The 20,299-nt window shown below is 38.3% G+C and overlaps 1 protein-coding gene and 1 pseudogene across 3 annotated transcripts in view; one reads left to right on the forward strand and one right to left on the reverse strand.

The window, feature by feature from the left end:
• INPP4B (inositol polyphosphate-4-phosphatase type II B) overlaps positions 1 to 20,299 on the reverse strand; it is a 957,317-nt gene that overhangs the window by 762,183 nt on the left and 174,835 nt on the right. The window lies entirely within an intron of this gene.
• LOC102476829 (ubiquitin-60S ribosomal protein L40 pseudogene) lies at positions 13,969 to 14,375 on the forward strand (annotated as a pseudogene).

The raw sequence follows: 20,299 nt of genomic DNA on the forward strand, positions 1-20,299 counted from the left end.
GAAAGAGTGATTACAGAATTAAAGGGAAAACACATGCGCTCATCTATCCAGTCCTACGCTGAGCTGCGTTCTTCCGGGACAGTGGTGACATAAGTATGGTATCTGCCATGGGGCCCATAGCCAAGCATAAAATCAGCTATTATGCACACAGGTAGATATGAGACAGGACGGATTCTGTCCACAGCCTAAGTTCTGTCAACACAACTAACTCAAGAAGCAAAATGGGCTGCCAATAAAATAGCACTGGTCTATCAGTCCGACAGTCAATAAATGCATATAAAAGAAAGTGCTGATGTGGATGCTAGAGAGCACACTCCTCTTGAAAAGTGGACAAACGAGTGACTCCTATGCCTAGCGAGGGCTAGAGAAAATGAAATCATGCAAGTGAGTGGCCGCCAGTGCTCATTAGCAAAGGTGGTCAGGGGTGGCCTCTCTGAGGACTTGCAGGAGATAATCATGCAAATCTCTGAGAGAAGATGTCAAGCTGAAAGCACAGCAAGGACAAGATTCCTAGACAGGAACAATTAGCTACCACAAAGGGGTCAGTGTCACTGCAACATCGGGAACAAAGAGGAAAGAGAAAGAAGGAAAGTCAGAGGTTTCTGAGGACTCAGGTTCTATGGGTCTTCTCATGACATGGTTAGACATTTACATTTACTTCTAAGTAGAATACATTACAGAGGCTTTAAAATGGAAATGCTAAGTCTAATATATGCCATAGAGAGTTTTCTCTAGCGACCAATTTAAGGGGAGCAATAAGGGAGGCAAGCAGACCTATCAGCGTCTCTCACTATACTTCACATAAAAATACGACAGTCATCACCCAGGTGGGAGCTCATGGTGGCTTTGGCCAGGGATACGGATAAGGAGATGGTGAAAATGCAGAAGACTCTGGATATGTTTTGGTAATGAGCTGACAAGACCTATTTGTGATTTGAGTCTGGAATATTTGGAGGACAGAGATCAAGGCTTGAGCAGTGCTACAAATATTGCTCACTTTAAGGGGGATAAGAAAGGCTCAGTGAGTAAAAAAGTCAAAGTTTTCTGACCTTGAGAAGGTTAGGATTCTAATTACAAAGTCAACTAGGTTAAATATATAACTGATATATGGGGGCACTTGAAAAATGTATGAAAAAATGGAATTAAAATGTGAGCTTATTCTGGTGCAAAAAAAAAATTAATCCATGTGTAGTTTTTTCATAATATACATTTTCTATTAACTTTTTGAAGACCCCCTATATTCATACCAGAAAGATAAATGGAGGACTAAGCTGTGAATATAAGTTTGTGAATTATGAAAAATAGGTAGTTTTGAGACTATCTTAATATGGCCCTGAGATACCTTATTCAATTTACATTTGTGAGGTATCTTCAATACATACTGCACATATCAGTCCTGTGCTGGGAAAACCAGTATGCTTGTCCTAAAGAACTTTATGACAGGGACCAGCAGATGGCATAATGGTTACATCACTGGGCTCCCACATAGTTGACCATGGTTCAAGTCCCAGACCCTGTGGCTTAAAACTCACACCAGGCGCATGTGCAGGCATTCCCAAAATCCCAAGAGGAGAATGAAAGAGAAGGGATTGCAGCGTGGCCATTTCCTATGGGGGGTGATTTCTCGTTTTCTGTCTGTCACTCTCTGTCTCTCTGGCGAGTGTACAAGCCCTACAGCAAAAATCTCTCCCTGAAAAAAAAAAGGGGGGGAGGGATGAGTCTGTAGGCTGTTATGCCTATGAATTCTCAATTTAAAAAAAGGTCTAAACTGTCTTTGTCATATTGCATAAAGTTGACCACAGTAGGATCAAAGAAATTAGAACTCTAGTATGACATTAGAGTAGACATGAAACCCAAAGCTTGGCGTTGCCTAGTAAAAATTTTTTAAAAATAAAATTTACCTTTATTATTGCATGCAAACCACTGCCAATATACAACCTACAAATGACAGCATTTCTATTTACCATATTCTTATCTACTTATATTTCTAAATAGCAGGACACCATAATTGAATACACAGTTTATCATTTAAAAAAAAAAGATGCACGAGCTTCATACACATGCACACAAAAGGACACCCCCACTTAAGGCTCTATTAGGTACACTAGGAAATTTCTGGATGTGAGATTTACTGGGTAATCTCTTTTTTACTGGATGGCCTAAAATTTGAGAAAACAGTTTCAACATAATGTACTTGTTAGAGAGCAGATATGATAGAAGATACTATAATTTCATATTCATTTCTATATTTTTGAAATTCTGATTTTTTAGAGCATAAATCACAAAGTAGAAAAGTGTGAATAAGAAATACATGAGCATGGAAACGCATAAGGAAGAAAACACTATTTCAGTCCTATCAGAGGGGAGACGATCAAAATTTCTACTATTTTTGTTTCCCCGAAGAGAATGAAATTGATCTGGATTTCTAGAGGGTGAGCGCCATCTGGTCCTATGGATAACAGTATAACAAGCCCTCAAAAGTTATTCCTATTTACTCGAGTGGCCTCCAAGCATGATACCAGATAGTATTTAAACCCAAGTTGGCACTACACAATATTAAAACCACTGCAGGGTTTTGTGTGTGCAGGTTTCCTTTTTAAGAGAAAATATAAGTGCACAAATATAATCTCAAAGGCTTTTCTTAAACCCAGCCCTCACGGTGTTCAAGAATTATTTCTCCTTTTCTATATACAGTGTGCAATTCCAACAGGATCAGAGGAAAACTTGCCATCTGGAAGTCTTAAGAAAATAGCTAGTTTCAGAGGCCTGCCTGGAGCACCTGAACCGATGCAACTGCAGTGGCGCTGGCTAACACAGACGTGATCACAGCAGCTGAGACGAAGACACCTTCAGGCTCACTCTCATCTGACTGTTCTTCACGATGACATTCCTCCAGCCTCCGCTTGGAGATCAGTAAGAGGAAGTACTCAACCCCTCTCCAAAGGCAGGTTAGTCATATTTAGACAGCTCTAATAATCATAAAATTCTCCTTTCAATCTGAGTTGAAACCTGCTTCCACATAACTTTGATCAATTTGTTCTCGTTCTGCCTCTGAAAACTACACTAAACATGATCCCTTTACATTCGACATCTAAAATATGTGAAGGCAGCAGTTATAAGCACTTCAATTACAACTACTTCATAAGCACTTAATTCAATTATAAGTAATTCATAAATATTCTCTTTCATTTTTTTTTCCAAATCAGCCATTCCATCTATAACCTGGTTATCAGAGTCACTCATTGATCTTTGTCTTCTGCACATTCTGTGTTTTAATGAACTCTTTATTTTAAAACTGTTTCAGACTTACAGAAAAACTGCAAATGGAGGGAAGACTTTCCATGTACCCTGCACATGCAGCTTCTCTTAATATGATCACGGTACATTTGCTGAAATGAGTGAATTATATGGATACATTCTTCTTTACCAAAGCAAGTCCTATTCATATAAGCAAGTCCTTATTCATATTTCCTTAGGTGTTATTAATGTCCAGGGTCCTATCTGGAGATAACACTGGGCTTGTCATACCTGTACCATTTTATTCAAATTTTCTTTGTCTTTGATGACCTGGATACTTTTGAGAAATACTAGCCAAGTATTTTGTAGATCGTGTTCCTATTAGGCTGTGTTTGAAGTTTTTCTCATCCTAAGACTGTGGTTATGGGGATATGGAGGAAAGTCACAGAAGAGCCATTTTCATCATGTCGTTACAAACATACTAATCACTGCTGATGACCACCTTGGTCATGTGGTGAGACAGATTGGTCAGGTTTCTTCCACTGCCACTTCCCACACTGTGCTCTTTGAAAGAATGTCATTTTGCGGACAGGCAGAGAGAGAGAGAGAGACATAGACAGCATTCTCTACAGTGCCTTGAGATGGCAATCCACCCCAACGTCAATGAATTCCAGATCATGGACATACTTACATACCTGGAATAATCAGGAAGTTCTCCAACATGAACCTGGAACCCTGCCAAGTAAGCATCTCTGTGGGCTTTATTGGCTTTGAACTTTGTCAACTCAGTTAGGCAAGAACTACATTTCCCATGAGTCAGCTTTGCAGAGTCTCATGCTTCATCACTGTGCCACTACCCAGTCTTACCACAGTTCATCCATTCTACACCTGAAGTATATCTCAGTTGCCTCCAATATTTTTATCTTTATGAATAATAAAGCGGCTATATTCACAAGCAGGGTTTCGTTAGACTCAGTTGGGTCAATGCCTAGGAGCACAATTGCTAGGTCATATGCTAAAACTTGGCTTTGTAAGAAACTGCCATTCTTGGGACCAGCAGTTAGCATAATGGATATGTCGCTGGACTTCCATGTAGTCAACCATGGTTTGCATCCCAGACATGGTGGCTTAAAACTCACACCGGGCACATGTGCATGCATGCCCAAGATCCCGAGAGGAGAATGGAGGAGAAGGGATTGCAGGGTTGATTTCTCGTTTTCTGCCTCTCTGTCTGACGAGTGCACGCGCCCTATAGCAAAAGTCACTGGAAGGAAGGAAGGAAGGAAGGAAGGGAGGGAGGGAGGGAGGGAGGGAGGAAGGAACTGCCATTCTTTCTTCTAACATGGTGGTACCATTTTGCATTTTTACCAGCCATGAATGGGAGTTCTGGGGCTCTAAATGGGAGTTCTTTGCAGCCTCACCAGAAATTAGTAGTGTGACTTCTTTTGATTTTAGACATTCTATCAATAGTAGGTCCCATAATAGTATCTTGTATGTATTTTTAACTTGAAACTCCCTAACAAAAAATTATGTGGAGCATATTTTCACGTGCTTATTTACCATCTGTATAGCTTCTTCAGTGAAAGTCTGTTTAGATCTTTTGCCTATTTTTCAAAAATCAAATTGTTTGAATTTTAAGAGTTCTTTATGTATTTTAAATGTAAGCCCTTTATCAGATATGTTATTCAGGAAGAAGGCATCCCATTTATCATTGTTAAGGATGACGTTAACTATAGGTATTTTGTAGATATTCTTTACTAAGTTGACGAAGTTCCCAGTCTATTCATAGCTTGGTGAGAGATCTTTATTATAAATGAGAACTGGATTTGTCAGATGCTTTTTCTGCATCAATTGATATAATCATACAATATTTCTTCTTTAGCCTGTTGATACAATGGCTCTTTGTCTTTTAAAATATGGTGTCCTCATCTTTCTCTAAGGGGTATAATGTATTACACTTCCTTTGTTTCCACTAATAAAAGTGAAATGTACATTAATTTTCCAATACCCTGATTTCCAATTTGTATTTGCTATTGATCAAAGCCAAAAAATTTATTCTGGCTCATGAACTATTCTTAATTGAGACAGCTTCCATTCTCTATTCATGCAGTTAGTTTTCCCCTCAATATATGATGTTAAATTTATTCTGATTAAATTGAATTATATATATTCATTCAAGAATTATTTACTGAGTATCTTCTATGTACTATTCTATTTTTGAATTGAGCCTTGAGCAAAACAGGCAATGTCCTTGCTTTCGTAACCTTGCGTTCTGGTGGCGGTGTCAGAACACATATGAATCAAAAATTGTATAAAAAAAGATCCCAATAAGTACTATTATAAAAAAGAGAGCAACCTACAGGAATAAATTGAAATACTGGAGGCTCAACTGCTATTCACTGAGCTTTGTTGAGCTTTAATGTGACATTTAAAGAATTAGAAGGCAGTTCATTGAGAGTTTCCTTTGAATCCTGCCATCCAGCATGTTTTATCATTCACAGCTTTGCATTATTAAAAGCAGCCAGCGAGACGGGGCTTTATTCACTTTGAACTTTGTCAACGCAACTAAGCAAGAACTACATCTCCCATAATTCCTTACCTTCATGCTTGTGAGCTAAGAGTGATCACACAGAAATTTATGAGAGCTTGGAAGTTGAGACTGAAGTAGCAGCCATATTTATTATGATGGGAAGGTTGGTGTAGGGCCAAGTGTCATTGCAACTCCCATAGAGCTGTGCTGAATCCACTGGCTGACCTCACTGGCACACTGCAGCTGCAGGGCCATCGCTCCTTCGGCATCTCTTTCTCCTGTCAGATACCCACATCATCAGAATTGGAAACATACAGGATCCAGACCATCCTTACATGTTCCAGTTTGTCCTGACTCTCCTCCACTTCACATCCACCTTTTCACCCCGACTTCCTGCAAAGCCCACTTCAAGCCCAGCACCAGATGCAAAAGCAGCAGCCTTATAGTTGAACCAGTTTCCAAAACTGCACAAAGTCAGATCCTTAAAATAAATCCCTATCTCATATCATTCCAGGGTCCCACTTCAATAATTGAACTCTGATACAGGGACTCAACATCTTTCTCAAACTGTCCAACTCCTTTTCCCAAACTATTTGTGATTCCAACTTATAGGAGGTAATTATAAAGGCACCCATGAATTCATTTGACTTTGATATTATTTGTGCCACATTTCTGTCAGATTTATAAGCCAGGAGTTTTGTAAATACCTATCTAAAAGCAAAACTATCAAACCTATTGCTTTCCCTAGGTTTATCAGCCTTAGAACATAAGAAAAACAAATGAGGTTAATTTGGCGTGATTCCTGGTGATTACCATTTCTAAGAGCTGACAAGTTACCTATTTAATAATTCTTCCTAGAATTTTGTAGGAAATTGCTGTCAGGCTTGCTACCTACTAATTTTCAGAATTCATCTTTTTATTTCTTTGAAAAAAAAAAATGGCACCTCTCTGGTTCCCTGTGATTCTTCAGATTACTGGCAGTGCTTCTCTAATCACAGCTATAAATTCTTTCTGTACCCCAAGGATGTAATTTGTCTGACCCTGGAGACTTGTATTAATTCAAAGTGGTTTGACATGCTCTTACTATTTCTTGTCGAGACTGTTACCAGCTGTGGGCTAAGCTCAATTACCCACTCGCTCTGACCAAGAAGAAACAAGTGGGGCGCAGCCTATGGAGAAAGCAGTGCCACTCGGCACGTGGTCTACGTGCTGCTTCTCACATACTAATGTGCATAGGATCACCCAAGACCTTGCTGAAATGCAGGCTTTGCTTCAGCAGGTCTATACCAGGCCTGAGAGTCTGCATTTTAACAATTTCCCACTATTGGTGATGCTGGTGGCCCCCAAAGCACTTGCTGAATACCACTGAGGAGACAGTGGGAGACAGAGGCACATGTCCCAGGAAGGTAATGTGGCTTCAAAGCATATCACTTACACTGGCTCCCCTGGATGTGGGAGCTAGAGAGTATTCCAGGTGAACGCAAGAAAGCCAGGCTGCAATTAGGAAGTAGTTCTACATAAGCATTTCTGAAAAAGGGCTTTGAGATCTCTGAAAAGAAAGACCCAAATCTCTGAAGTTTGAATGTGTGATGTCTCCTCTTGTTCTAAATACTCCATCTTATCTGATTTATTCCTGAAGTAACTAAAAAGTCATGCCAAAAAAATAAATAAATAAATAAAATACAGCTACAGGTACAAGTAGGGAGTGAGTTTCCCACTCATTATCACATGGAACTGTGTCCAATGTTTGGTGGTCTAGCAGTCTGTATGAAGGGAGAAGCTCAATTATGCTGAGCTCTCTATAGCATGGGCTGTGTATGACCCCATACTCCCCTCCCCTCAACTGCTGGTGTTAAGGTCTTAGTATAAACTCTTCTGACTTGCTTCTAACAAAGGGAGTAGAGAAAAAGAGATAGGATACCACCTCTCATGATTACATTACAACAGGCTAGAAGGGTTGAGGGGAGAAAGAGAGAGAAAGGCTCTCTTGCTGGCTTGAAGAAGTAGTCATATGTGAACTGCCTATGGTGAGAAACACATGTCAGGGAACTGTGGCTGGCCTGCAAGAGCTGAGGGCCTCCCAAGGAACTAAATTCTTCAAAAGAGAATGCCATCTAGCCAACACCTAGATTACAGCCTGGTGACACCCTAAGCAGAGGATTCAGTTACACTGTGTTCACACTCTTGATCCACAGAAATTGTGAGATAATAGATGTGGATTGTTTAAGCCACTAAATTTGTGACAATTAGTTATCAATAGAAAACTAATATGATGCACCAAACCACATGAGCACCCAGAAACGGCTTCTGCTATAATATCAGGCAATAGTTCTTTTGCAGAGACAAGCATATCTCCCAAATAAGTCTTTACGTATTTTTTTATTTTGTAGAAGTTTTTGCCTTAGGTTCCATGTACTCACTAGAGAGAGAGAGACAGAGACAGTAAAAGGTAAAGTGAGAAATTACACCCTCCTCCAGGGGATGGCCACAACACAATCCCTTCTCCTTCAGTCTCTTCCAGGATCTTAGGCACTCATCCACACATACTCAGTGTGTTTCAAGCCATTGGGTCCAGGACTCAAACCACAATCAGCCATGTGGAAGCCCAACAATGTAACTTATGCCATCTGCTGGCCTTCTAAACCCAGTGCTAATTCCAGCACACAAAGTTCTAGCTGTGCCAGACTTAGGGCTACCTCTCCTCTTACACAGCCTTACAGGGAGTTTTCAAGGTAAGTCTTCAGGAGATGTATATGGACAAACCTTGGCATAGCCTACTGGTGGGAATGGCTATGATTTGTAAGGGCCAGTATGAAACGAAAATGTGGAGACCATTTCAAGATGCTGATAGCAGAGCATTAAATCAGTAGATTTGAAATCCATGTAAGAACACAGCCTCCTAAGACTGCACAGGTTCATACTCAAGGGGCTGGATCTGTACTACTGCATTAGATACACCTCAAGCTAATTATCGAAACTGATATACTTATTTGTAGAAAATACCATGCTACAACTTGCAGTACAGAGTATGGTGAAATTTAAAGATGATTATGGATGTGAGAATCCCTGGCCTAGCATAGGTACTCAATAAATGATCACTTTTTAATTTTCGATTGTAAGAAAGCACATGTGCTCTCTAGAGAGAGAGAGAAGGAGGGGGAACCATCCCCATGATCATACCCAGTGGAGCATCTCACCCTTTTCCTCCATTTCTCCACTCCATCAGGATTATTGACATGCATGCACTTGGTGTGTTTTCCAAAGCTGCTATAGCTAGGATTCTAACCATGGTCAGCCATGTGGTGTCTGGCTCTTTTAACCACTAGACCACAGGGCCAGCCCAATAAATGCTCACTTTTACATCTTCCATTCAGTTTTTGCTTATTGTTGAACCATCTACTTCAAACACACACACACACACACACACACACTATTTCTTATTCATCTTTTAATTTTCCAAAAGTAGCTAACAGAGCAAGTTTAGCTATGGAAAGATATACTGATTACAGGTAAAGCCAAAAATTATTTCTTTTGAAACTTGTTACATGTGTTAGGATTTTTATTCCTGCTTTATCATTTTAAAAATCAGCAAGCTACTTAAAGTTTTATAGTTTTATAGTTTCTAATGTAGTAATAAAATTATTATCTTATTACTCTACTCTCTTATAAATGCATAGAGAATTTCTCCCACCCTGCCCTCCTAAGCCATATGGCGCAGTCCTATCAGTGCCAGTGACCCTCATCACCAAGATTCTCAGCTACATATCTCTTAGGGTTAGAGGGAATTCTAAGAATTAGAGCAGAAAACTATATTGAACATTACTCCAGTGATTTTGACAAGTCAAACATACAACTCACCAGTACCATTTTATTGGGAATTTTTATTTTAGAAGAAATTTAACTGCTTATCTTCTGAGAATATATAGGTTATGTTTGTGTTGTATACTTTTCCTGGACCTTCAGTTTTTTATGACTTGCTTCTGTCTGACTTCTCCCTCAGGTAAAATTTTGTGCAACACCTGACTTAATGTTGGATGTGAGATTGGTTCATACATACAGATGACTGAGGATCTAAATTCAGAACACTTATACTTACCCAACCCCATGAGTATAAAAACCAGTGTATCTGCTAAGCTAATGAGTAAAATGAATTATCAGATAACTTTCCATATGCATAAGAGGAGTTAATATGACCCTGACCATTAGGTAACCCACTGCTACAGGCCCTTCCAACTCAGTCACTAACAGAAACAGAGCCAAATGTCCTTGGTATCCACAGATAAAATTCAATTTTTTTTTTCTTGAGACAGTTTCATAATTCCCAGTAGTAATTATTAAAAGTATTAAAATTGTATCTTAGATTCATTATATTGAACTGAATGGCATTTTATGGACTATCCTAGGATCCTAAACAACATTGGCATGAAGTACTTGCAGAAAACTTTCTAAATCTAGAAAAACATTTCAGACAAAAAATACAGAAGACCCCAAATAGAATCAACCTAAGAAGATCCTCTCCATGGCACATCATATCCAGGTTGGTCAAAATCAAAGATAAAGACAAGATTCTAAAATGGCAAGAAACAGCAAGTTACTTACACAGGTTATCCTATTAGGCTAACATCAGACCTCTCAACTGAAACAATGCAGGCAAGGAAAGAATGGGAAGACATACTCAAACCATTTAATTAAAAAAAAAAAATTTAACTGAGAATACTATACCTGGCCAGATTATCCTTCAAATGACAAGAACAAATAAAATCACTCTCAGACAAATAAAAACTGGAAGAATTCACCAAACTAGACCAACTGAAGTAATCAAGGAGTTCTATTGGATCATTGAAAAAATCATGACACATTTCTGCATAGAAAAATATTCCATGACTTTCTCAATGAAAATCAGGAAAATTGAAGAGACAAACAGAAATAAGAACAAAAGACAACCAAGAAAAATGACTAACAAAATGGTAGGAATAAGCCCACAAATACTGATAACAACATTGAATGGTAATGGATTAAACTCTCCAATCAAAAGAAACAGACTGGCTATATGGATTAAAACAAACAAAAACAAACAAACAAACAACAACAACAACAACAAACAGGAACCCTCTATATGATGTCTATAAGAAACACACTTCATGGATAAAGACATACACAGTCTGAAAGTGAAAAACTGGAAAAAGATAGTCCATGCAAATGTAAATCAAAAGAAGACTGGAGTCATGATACTGATACTAGACAAAATAGATTTTAAGACAAAAGCTGTTGGAAGAGATAGAGAAGGACAATATATAGTACTGAAAGGGCTAGTTCATCATGAAGACATAACACTTTTAAATATCTATGTACCCAACACTGGAGCACCCAAATGTGTAAAAGAAAGACTGCTAGATCTAAATAAAGAGATAGGATCTCCAATGATTATTGTGTTGTAGTCTAATACCCCACTGACTCCCTTGGGTAGATTACCTAGTCAAAAAATAAGTAAGGGATACAGGATATAAGTGATACCATGAACTGAATGGACTTAACAGACACCTATAGAATTTTCCACCCAACAACCAAAAAAATATACATTTTTCTCACCCCTACATGAAACATTTTAGACTGATTATATGATAGGGCACAAAACAAGTCTTTACAGATTCAAAAGTATAGAATCTATATCCAGCATCTTCTCTGACCCAAGGGAATCAAACTGGAAATAAACTGCAGACAACAATGTCAAAAATGTACATATGCAGGGAAACCAAACAACTTACTCCTGAATGATTTTATAACCATTGAATAAATTAAGTCTGAAATAAAAAAATATCGTTGAAACCAATGATAATGACACACAAGCTTTCATAACCTATGGTATACCACAAAAACAGTTATAAGGGGGAAGTACATAGCAATTGGTACTCACAAGAAAAAAACTGAAAGGTGACAAATAGACCACCTAACTGGGACCAGCAGTTAGCATAATGGCTATGCTGCTGGACTACCATGTATTTGACCACGGTTCAAGTCCTGGACCCAGTGGCTTAAAATCATGTCAGGCACGTGTGTATGCATGCCCGAGATCCCGAGAGCAGAATGGAGGAGAACGGATTGTGCCATGGCCATCCCCCCTGGGGGGTGATTTCTCACTTTGTCTCTTTGTCTCTCTCTTTCTGGCGAGCACACGTGTCCTATAGCAAAAACCTCTCAAAACAAAACAAAACAAAAAGAAACAACCTAACCCAATAACACACCTCAGGGAACTGGAAAAATGACAACAACAAAACCCAAAAAAAAAAAAATCAGGAGAAAAGAAATACAGATTCTAGCAGAAATAAATGAGATAGAGAATAAACAACATACACAGAAAATAAATGAAACTTAAAAGCTGGTTTTTTGAGAAGATAAACAAAATTGACACACCATTAGCTAGACTAATTAAGAAGAACAGAGAAAGGAACCAGATAAATCTAATCATAAATGAAGCAGGCAATATTGCAACAAACATAACAGAATTATGAAAGATCATCAGAAAATACAATGAATATATGCCAACAAACAAGAAAACCTGGAAGAGATGGACAAATTTCTGGACACATATAATCTCCCAAGATTAGATCAGGAAGACATAAAAAGCCCAAATAGACCAATAACAAGCAGTGAGATTGAACTAGTAATAAATAGGCTCCCCATAAAGAAGTGCCCAGGGCCTGAAGGTTTTACTTCAGGTTCTACAAAACTTTTTTCTATTTTTTATCATTTTATATTATTTTATTTTATACATTCAGTCACTACATATCACTATGGCTTGTAAAGTTGATTTAGTCAACATGAACATACTTCACAAAACTTTTAAAAAAAGAGTTAACCCCCATTCTACACAAACTATGTCTAAAGATGTAAAAGAAAGGAATCCTCCCAAAATCATTTTATGAAGCCTCCATCACCCTGATCCCAAACAGTCAAGGACATAACAAAAATATTACAAACCAATAACTCTGATGAATATAGATGCAAAAATTCTCAACAAAATACTAGCAAATTATATCCAACAATACATTAAGAAGATTATACAAATGACCAAGTAGGCTTTGGCCCAGGGATGCAAAGGTGAAGATATGTAAAACCATAAATGTAATATATATTAACAAAGAAAATATTAAAACCATATGATCATATCAGTTGATGCAGAAAAAGCATTTGAGTAAAATACAGTATCACTTCCTGATTAAGACTCTCAATAAAATCAGCATAGAAAGACATTTCTTAACACAATAAAAGCCATATATGAGAAATCCACAGCTAGCATCATACTGAATGGGGAAAAACTGAAAGCTCTTCCACTTAAAACTGAACAAGACAATGCTACCCACTCTCTCCACTCCTTTTCCACCTAGTACTGGAAGTTCTAGCCAATGCAATCAGATAGGAGAATAAAATAAAAGGCATTCAAATAGGAAAATTATCTTTATTTGCAGATGACATGATTATATATACATAGAAATCACAAAAGAATCCCCAAAATCTTCTGGAAGTGATAAATGAATATAGTAGAGTGGGAGAATATAGAATTAACATATAAAAATCTATAGCATTTCTATACACCAACAACAAGCAGACTAAAATAGAATTGAAGAAAGCAATCCCATTTACAATAGCAACAACAAAAAAATAAGATAAATAGGATAAACGTAATCAAAGAAATGAAAGACCTCTACAAGGAAAACTACAAAAAGTTAAAAAAAGAAGTTCAAAATGACACAAAAAAAGAAAGCTATCCCGTGTTCCAGGATTGGAAGAATAATAAAAACATCATTTCTACCCAAATTAATCTACAAATTTAATGCAATCCCAATCAAATTACCAGAGATATTCTCTACAGATCTAGAAAAATCATAGAATTTGTCTGGAATAATAAGAAATCCCATATTGCCAAAGAATGTTGCACAAAAAGAGTGGAATAGGAGGCATCTCACTCCTTGACCCCAAAACATACGGTCAACTGAATTTTGACAAAAGGCACAGAACAACTCTGTGGGGAAAAGAAAATTTCTTCAGCAAATAGTCCTGGGAAAACTTGTTATCCACCTACAGAAAATGAAGCTGGACCCCTATCTCTCACCATTAACAAAAATCAATTCCAAATGGATCAAAGATCTAAGTATAAGACCTCAAACTATGAGGTGGCAGAGTGAGTTGGTAGCCACATTTGTGTGGCAGATGCAAAGATGTAGATCTTCGTGAAAACCCCAATGGGCAAGATCAACTCCCTTGAGGTTGAGTTCAATGACATCATTGAGAATGACAAAGCCAAAATCTAAGACAAGCAGGGCATCCACCCGACCAGCTATGTCTGATATTTACAGGCAAACAGCTAGAAGATGCTGGCATTCTCTCAGACTACAACATCCAGAAAGAGTCTACCTTACATCTGGTGCTCCATCACTGAGGCAGCATCATCAAGTCCTCCCTCCACCAGCTTACTGATAAATATAACTGTGACAAGTTATACTTGATCTGCTGCAAGCGTTATGCGTGCCTAGACCCCTGTGCTATCAACTGCCGCAAGGAGAAGTGTAGCCACACCAACAACCTGTGTCCCAAGAGGAAGGTCAAATAAGGCCTTGGCCCAGCAAGGCAGCCCCCTGCCTGAGCTCTATGGCCCTGGGGCCTCAATAAAATTTCCCTTTCATTGGCTGGGGAAGAAAAGAAAAATCTCAAACTATAAAACTACTGGTGGAAAACACTTGGAGATACTGTAGTAGACAAAGACTTTTAAAATAAGACCACCCCAAAGCAAAGGCAGTATTCCCAAAAATACAAAAGTGGGATTACATCAGAATAAAAAGCTTCAGCACAGCAAAAGAAACAATCATTAAAGATACAGCCTTTATAATGGGAGAATATATTTACAAACTCTCCCTCCTATAAGGGTTTGATAACAAAAACATACAGAGAACTCAAGCAACTTCCCCACATACACAAAAAGAATACACAATCCAATTAAAAGATGGGCAAAAGAGCTGAGCATACAATTCTCAAAGGAAGGATATGAAAAAGAAAATGCTTAACATCCTTTATCATAAGGAAGTTGCAAATCAAAACCACAACAAGATATCACCTAATCCCAGCCAGAAAGGCTATGATTAAAAGACTAAATAACAATAAGTGTTGGTGAGGACGTGGTGAAAAGGAAACTCCTACACTGTTGGTGGGAATGTAAATTAGTACAGCCACTGAGGAAAACAATCTGGAGGTTCCTCAAAATCTACAAATAGAACTGCCATATGATCCAGTAATTCCACTCCTGGGTATCTACCCAAAGGATAAGAACACACTTAGTCAGAAAAGTATTTTTACATCCATGTTTATTGCAGTTTTTTTTTTTTTTTTTAGAGGTTTTTGCTATAGGGCACGTGCGCTCGCCAGAAAGAGAGAGTCAGAGAGACAGAAAGTGAGAAATCACTCCCCAGGGGGGATGGTCACGCCACAATCCCTTCTCCATTCTCCTCTTGTGATCCTGGGCACGCATGCACATGCACCTGGTGTGAGTTTAAGCCACCAGGTCTGCGACTCGAACTGCAGTCAACAACATGGGAGTCCAGCAACATAGCCATTACGCCAACTACTGGTCCCTATTGCAGCTTTATTCACAATTGCTAAGACACAGAACTAACCCAAATGCCTAATAACTGATGAATGGATTGAAAAAGTATGGCACATGTACAGTATGGAATACTACTCAGCCATAAAAAACTATGAGACTGGCATTTGATAGAAAGTGGATGAATATGGAAGATTTAATGCTAAGTGAAGCAGGCCAGACTATAAAAGAGATGCATTGTATGTCCTCACTTAATATATACCAAATGTCTGTACTTTATGACTGGGAGGAATGCAGGAAATGGAGGGAGGGAGGAGGAGAATCAAAGTGGGAAGAAAAGAAGGCATTCAAAGGACAAAAAAAAAGACAATTGACTGTTGATGTGTTTGGTAATTTCTTTGACTGTTCCAACATGCAACGTGTTCATGTTGGGAAAATCCATTTTATATGTTGTAATGATATACAGTGATTGAATGTACTACATTTTAAAATATTTTAAAAAATAGATAAAAGGAGAAAACAAACACCCTGCACATAATTTGGAGTTTATACGGATCTATAACACTTAAAACCATCAAGATTAAAGGTTCTATAGAAAGATAATGACACATTAGTGATATATATTTACTATCCTATCAAAAAATTTTTTTCTTCCATTCTTTCTAAAAATCCATGGCTCACCACTATTGTTATTATTATTTGGTCCCAAAATGGTATGCTTAGATCCGTGTTAAGTACGACATCCCTCCTCTCTTCACCCACATTTCATGCTCATATAGTGAAAGGCAATGGCTCATACCATAAGACATTGGTTCGTGTTCCATCTAAGAGATTAAGAGTCTGTATTTGACTTTTAAAGAACCAGACTGAGACCAGCAGGTGATAAGGCACTGGACTCCTATGGGATTGACCATGGTTCAAGTCCCAAACCTGGTGGCTTAAACTCATGCTGAGCACCTGTGCATGAGTGCCCAAAATTCTGAGAGGTAAATGGAGGAGAGGGGATTGTGGCATCGCCATCTCCCCTGAGACTTGTAGCTATGCCACAATCACCCTAGGAGGTGATTTCTCACTTTCTGTCTCTCTGGTGAGTGCACATGGCCTATGACAAAAATTTCTTAAAAAAAAAAAAGAAAAAAGAAAAAGAAAGAAAGAAAGAAAAGAACAACTAGATTTTTGATTGATTAAAAAAAGATGCATGCAAAGAAAGTCAAAAGAAGATTCATAGTTAAAATTGTGTGGCAGATGAGGGTCACAGTGACAGAGTGTAAAAGAAAAAGGGAACAAAAGAGTAAACTGGGACCACCAGTTGGTGTAATGGCTATGTCACTGGACTCCCATGTAGTCGACTGCAGTTCGAGTCTCAGACCCGGTGGCTTATACTCACGCCAGGTGCGTGTGTGTACATGCCCAAGATCCCAGGATAATGGAGAATGGATTGCGGTGTGGCCATACCCCCTGGGGGGTGATTTCTCGCTTTCTGTCTCTCTCTTTCTGGCGAGCACACATGCCCTATGGCAAAAATCTCTCCAAGAAAAAAAAAAAAAAAACTTACAAGAGAGTTGAGTCCCAGAAAATAAGTATGTCTCAGATTGGAGAAGAGAGTCCAAAACTCACAGTACTCCTCAGAGAAATCAGCTCATATTTATTAAGTAAATATCATTACTTTTATATTCTCAGCCAAAAAAAGAATAGGGCAACTTAGGCACCCCAGTGATAGTTGAAGTCAATTCAAGTTCAACTTAAATAGTATTACATCTTTTTTTAAGTGAACATTCTTCATAATTTATTAATGTCTATTTTACAAAGCTAAGTATCTGCGTCTTCGCATATGATAAAATCAAGTAGGGTTTTTCATCTCTGACCTCCAAGAAAATCTCTGAAGAGTGATAATGAGAGTCTCAACTAAGGTTAAATATCAGAGAAAATTAAGAAAAAAAATATGAATTCAAATGAATTTTCAAGAATAGAATCAACAGGACTTACTCAAAATGCAAGATAGAGGGACATAGGACAGAAAAGCACAGTTCTTTGACTTGCTATGTGCTGAGGACATATACGTTTAGCACTAAGAAATTAAGGCATTAATAAACTCTAGAAAAAGAATTTTCAGTTAAAATCAAAATTTGTCTAAACTGACTGCTCTAATGTACTTCTCATAAAAGTGACAGAAGCTGTGTGACTGTTTCTTTTCTGCTTATGAATAGAAAATTAATGATAATATAGAGCATGTTTATGAGCTCAGTTATGTTATGACCTTAGGGGATTTAGAGAAATCAACTTTATAATACTCACTGAATTTGTGGACTAAAATGTGTTGTGCCAATGCATGGCATCATCACTTTGAATCTTAAGAATATCTTACAGATGTTCTTAAAATGTGTTAAATTTTAAACAAGAGAGTTGAAATGGTGGAGTTGGGCTTCAATGTAAGAATACTTGTTGGTAAAGCAAGAACAGGTTAAACACTGCACTCAGATTCGTCCTGTAGGAATGTCTAGGCAAATTCTTCTGCCTCCAAATCCTAAGCAAACTTGCATTCTGCCTGTTCTTCTCTTTGCTTCAAATAACAAGTTATCTTCCAAGTGCAGATCCTAGTCCCATAACCAGGGCTCACTTCTTGTAGATAGAAACAAGAAAAGACAACTTTCAGTCCCTTGATGAAGAAACTCCGTAATCGCCTGGGCTGCTCAGTATGGAATGGGTCATCTTAGGAAGGAATGTATTTAGTGTCACTGGAAACATCCAGGCCACTGGTTGACACAGACAAGATTCGAATATGAAGTGGATGGTTGTGATTGGATTTACTAAACATTTTACACCTGTGATTTACTGAAACAGGAGAAATATAGAAAAGCCAAACGTTGTGTGACTGTTTCTTTTCTGGTTATGAATAGAAAATTAATGATAATATAGAGCATGCCTATGAGCTCAGTTATGTTATGACCTTAGGGGATTTAGAGAAATCAACTTTATAAAATTAGAGACTGAGGGACCAGCAGATGGCGTAGTGGTTCTGTCACTGGACCACAGTTTGAGACCTGGACCCAGTGGCTAAAAACGTGCATGCCCAGAATCCCAAGAGGAGAAGGGATTATGATGTGGCCCTCGTTACTGGGGGCGGGGGAGGGGGGATTTCTCACTTTCTGTCTCTCTGGCCAGTGCACACGCCTTATAGAAAAAATATCTCAAAAACAAAACAAAACAAAATTAGATATTGAATGGATGATTTTGCAAAGGATAGTAAGACCTATAGATTCAGTGGGAACTAACCTTAACAAATTAAGATGTAAGTCTTCATTAAGGTGTGCACTGTTGACATTACAATATTAAGCATACAGAATATAACAGTAAAATGAAAGAAACCTCATAAAAATCACTTTCCATGTGAAAATAGGCATTTAACAATAAGAATTCAATTACTACCCTTTAAAGAATTACTACAGAAAGGCTATTGCTTTCCTTGCTGGTCAGCTAGGATGACTTATTCCCCCTTTTTGTCTTGCTAACCTCTTTTTTAAAGCAACTTTATTTTAAATTAAATTGGATATTTTCCATATTGGCAGTATTTATGTCATGGGGAGGACCAAAGCACCATACATAGACAATTTTTATTGACCTGGCTTAGTTTCTTCTCTTCTCCCTTAGTTTTTAGTTCCCAGTTTTATTTTTATGTATCCCTGGTGGAAGATTAATTTTTTAAATACCACATTTTGCTACACTGGGATTATGATAAACAGAAATTTAGAATCCTCTGTATACTCTGCAAAGCATTAAAGTGACAGAAATATACATTTAAAAGAATAGAAAGTGTAATAATACTTCTTATAGCATAGTGCCTGCTTTCTCCCAGATCCCCTCCTCTTCTCTACCAGTTATTGAGATAAACTCAGCACTTAATGTGCTAGGTTGACAGTCAATAGAGCAAGATAAGGGGACTTGCAGGATGGTTGAGAACAGGTAAATGTACACCATTAGACTCTAAAGAATAAGAGACAAATTGCTTTATAAGAAGAAGAAATTTTAAGATATTTAGGGCTAAGAAAATGCCAGGGACTTTTGGTTTCAACTCCAGTGTGTAAAAGAGTTTAGAAGTCATCACTCCCATACTTATATCCAGGAAAAAAAAAGGTTCAACAGAGTAAAACTCAAGAATGATTTTTTTAGAAAACAGATTGCAGGGAAAACTACTACCCCAAATTCTGGAAGGAAAATCAAACACCAAGAATCACAGTCAGTAAGAGGTTACCTGGAACAAAAATTGCTAAAGCTGTAAGCTGTTAGAAAGTACTTAAATGATCGTTTCAATGGATTGCTGGAGGCTGAATGAGAAGTACTATGGGGACCAGCAGTTGGCGTAATGACTATGTCGCTGGACTCTCATGTAGTTGATGGCAGTTTGAGTCCCGGACCCAGTGGCTTAGACTCATGCTGGGCCGGTGTGCGTGTGTGCCCAAGATACCGAGAAGAGAATGGAGAAGGGATTGCAGCGTGGCCATCTTCCCAAGGGGTGATTTCTTGCTTTCTATCTCTCTCTGTGTTTCTGGCAAGCGTACACACCCTATAGCAAAAACCTCGGGGGGGGGAGGGGGGGAGGAGAAGTATCGTGTTCTCAGATGATAAACATTAAACTAAAAGTCAATAACAACATAACTAAAATTCCAAAGTATTTGAATGAACACACGTTATTTAAACAAACTTTTGGGGGCCAGTAGTTAGCATAATGGCTATGTCGCTGAACTCTCATGTAGTCAACCGCTGTTCGAGTCCCAGCCCGGTGGCTTAAACTCACACCTGGCGCGTATACATGCATGCCCAAGATCCCAAGAGAAGAATGAAGGAGAAGGGATTGTGGCGTGACCATCCTCCCTGGTGGGGTGGGGGCCGCTTTCTGTCTCTAATGTCTCTCTCTGTCTGTCTGGTGAGCGCTCGCGCCCTAT

The sequence above is a fragment of the Tupaia chinensis genome, unplaced genomic scaffold (genome assembly GCF_000334495.1).
Source record: "Tupaia chinensis unplaced genomic scaffold, TupChi_1.0 Scaffold000127_2, whole genome shotgun sequence".
Classification (NCBI taxonomy): Eukaryota; Metazoa; Chordata; class Mammalia; order Scandentia; family Tupaiidae; genus Tupaia; species Tupaia belangeri.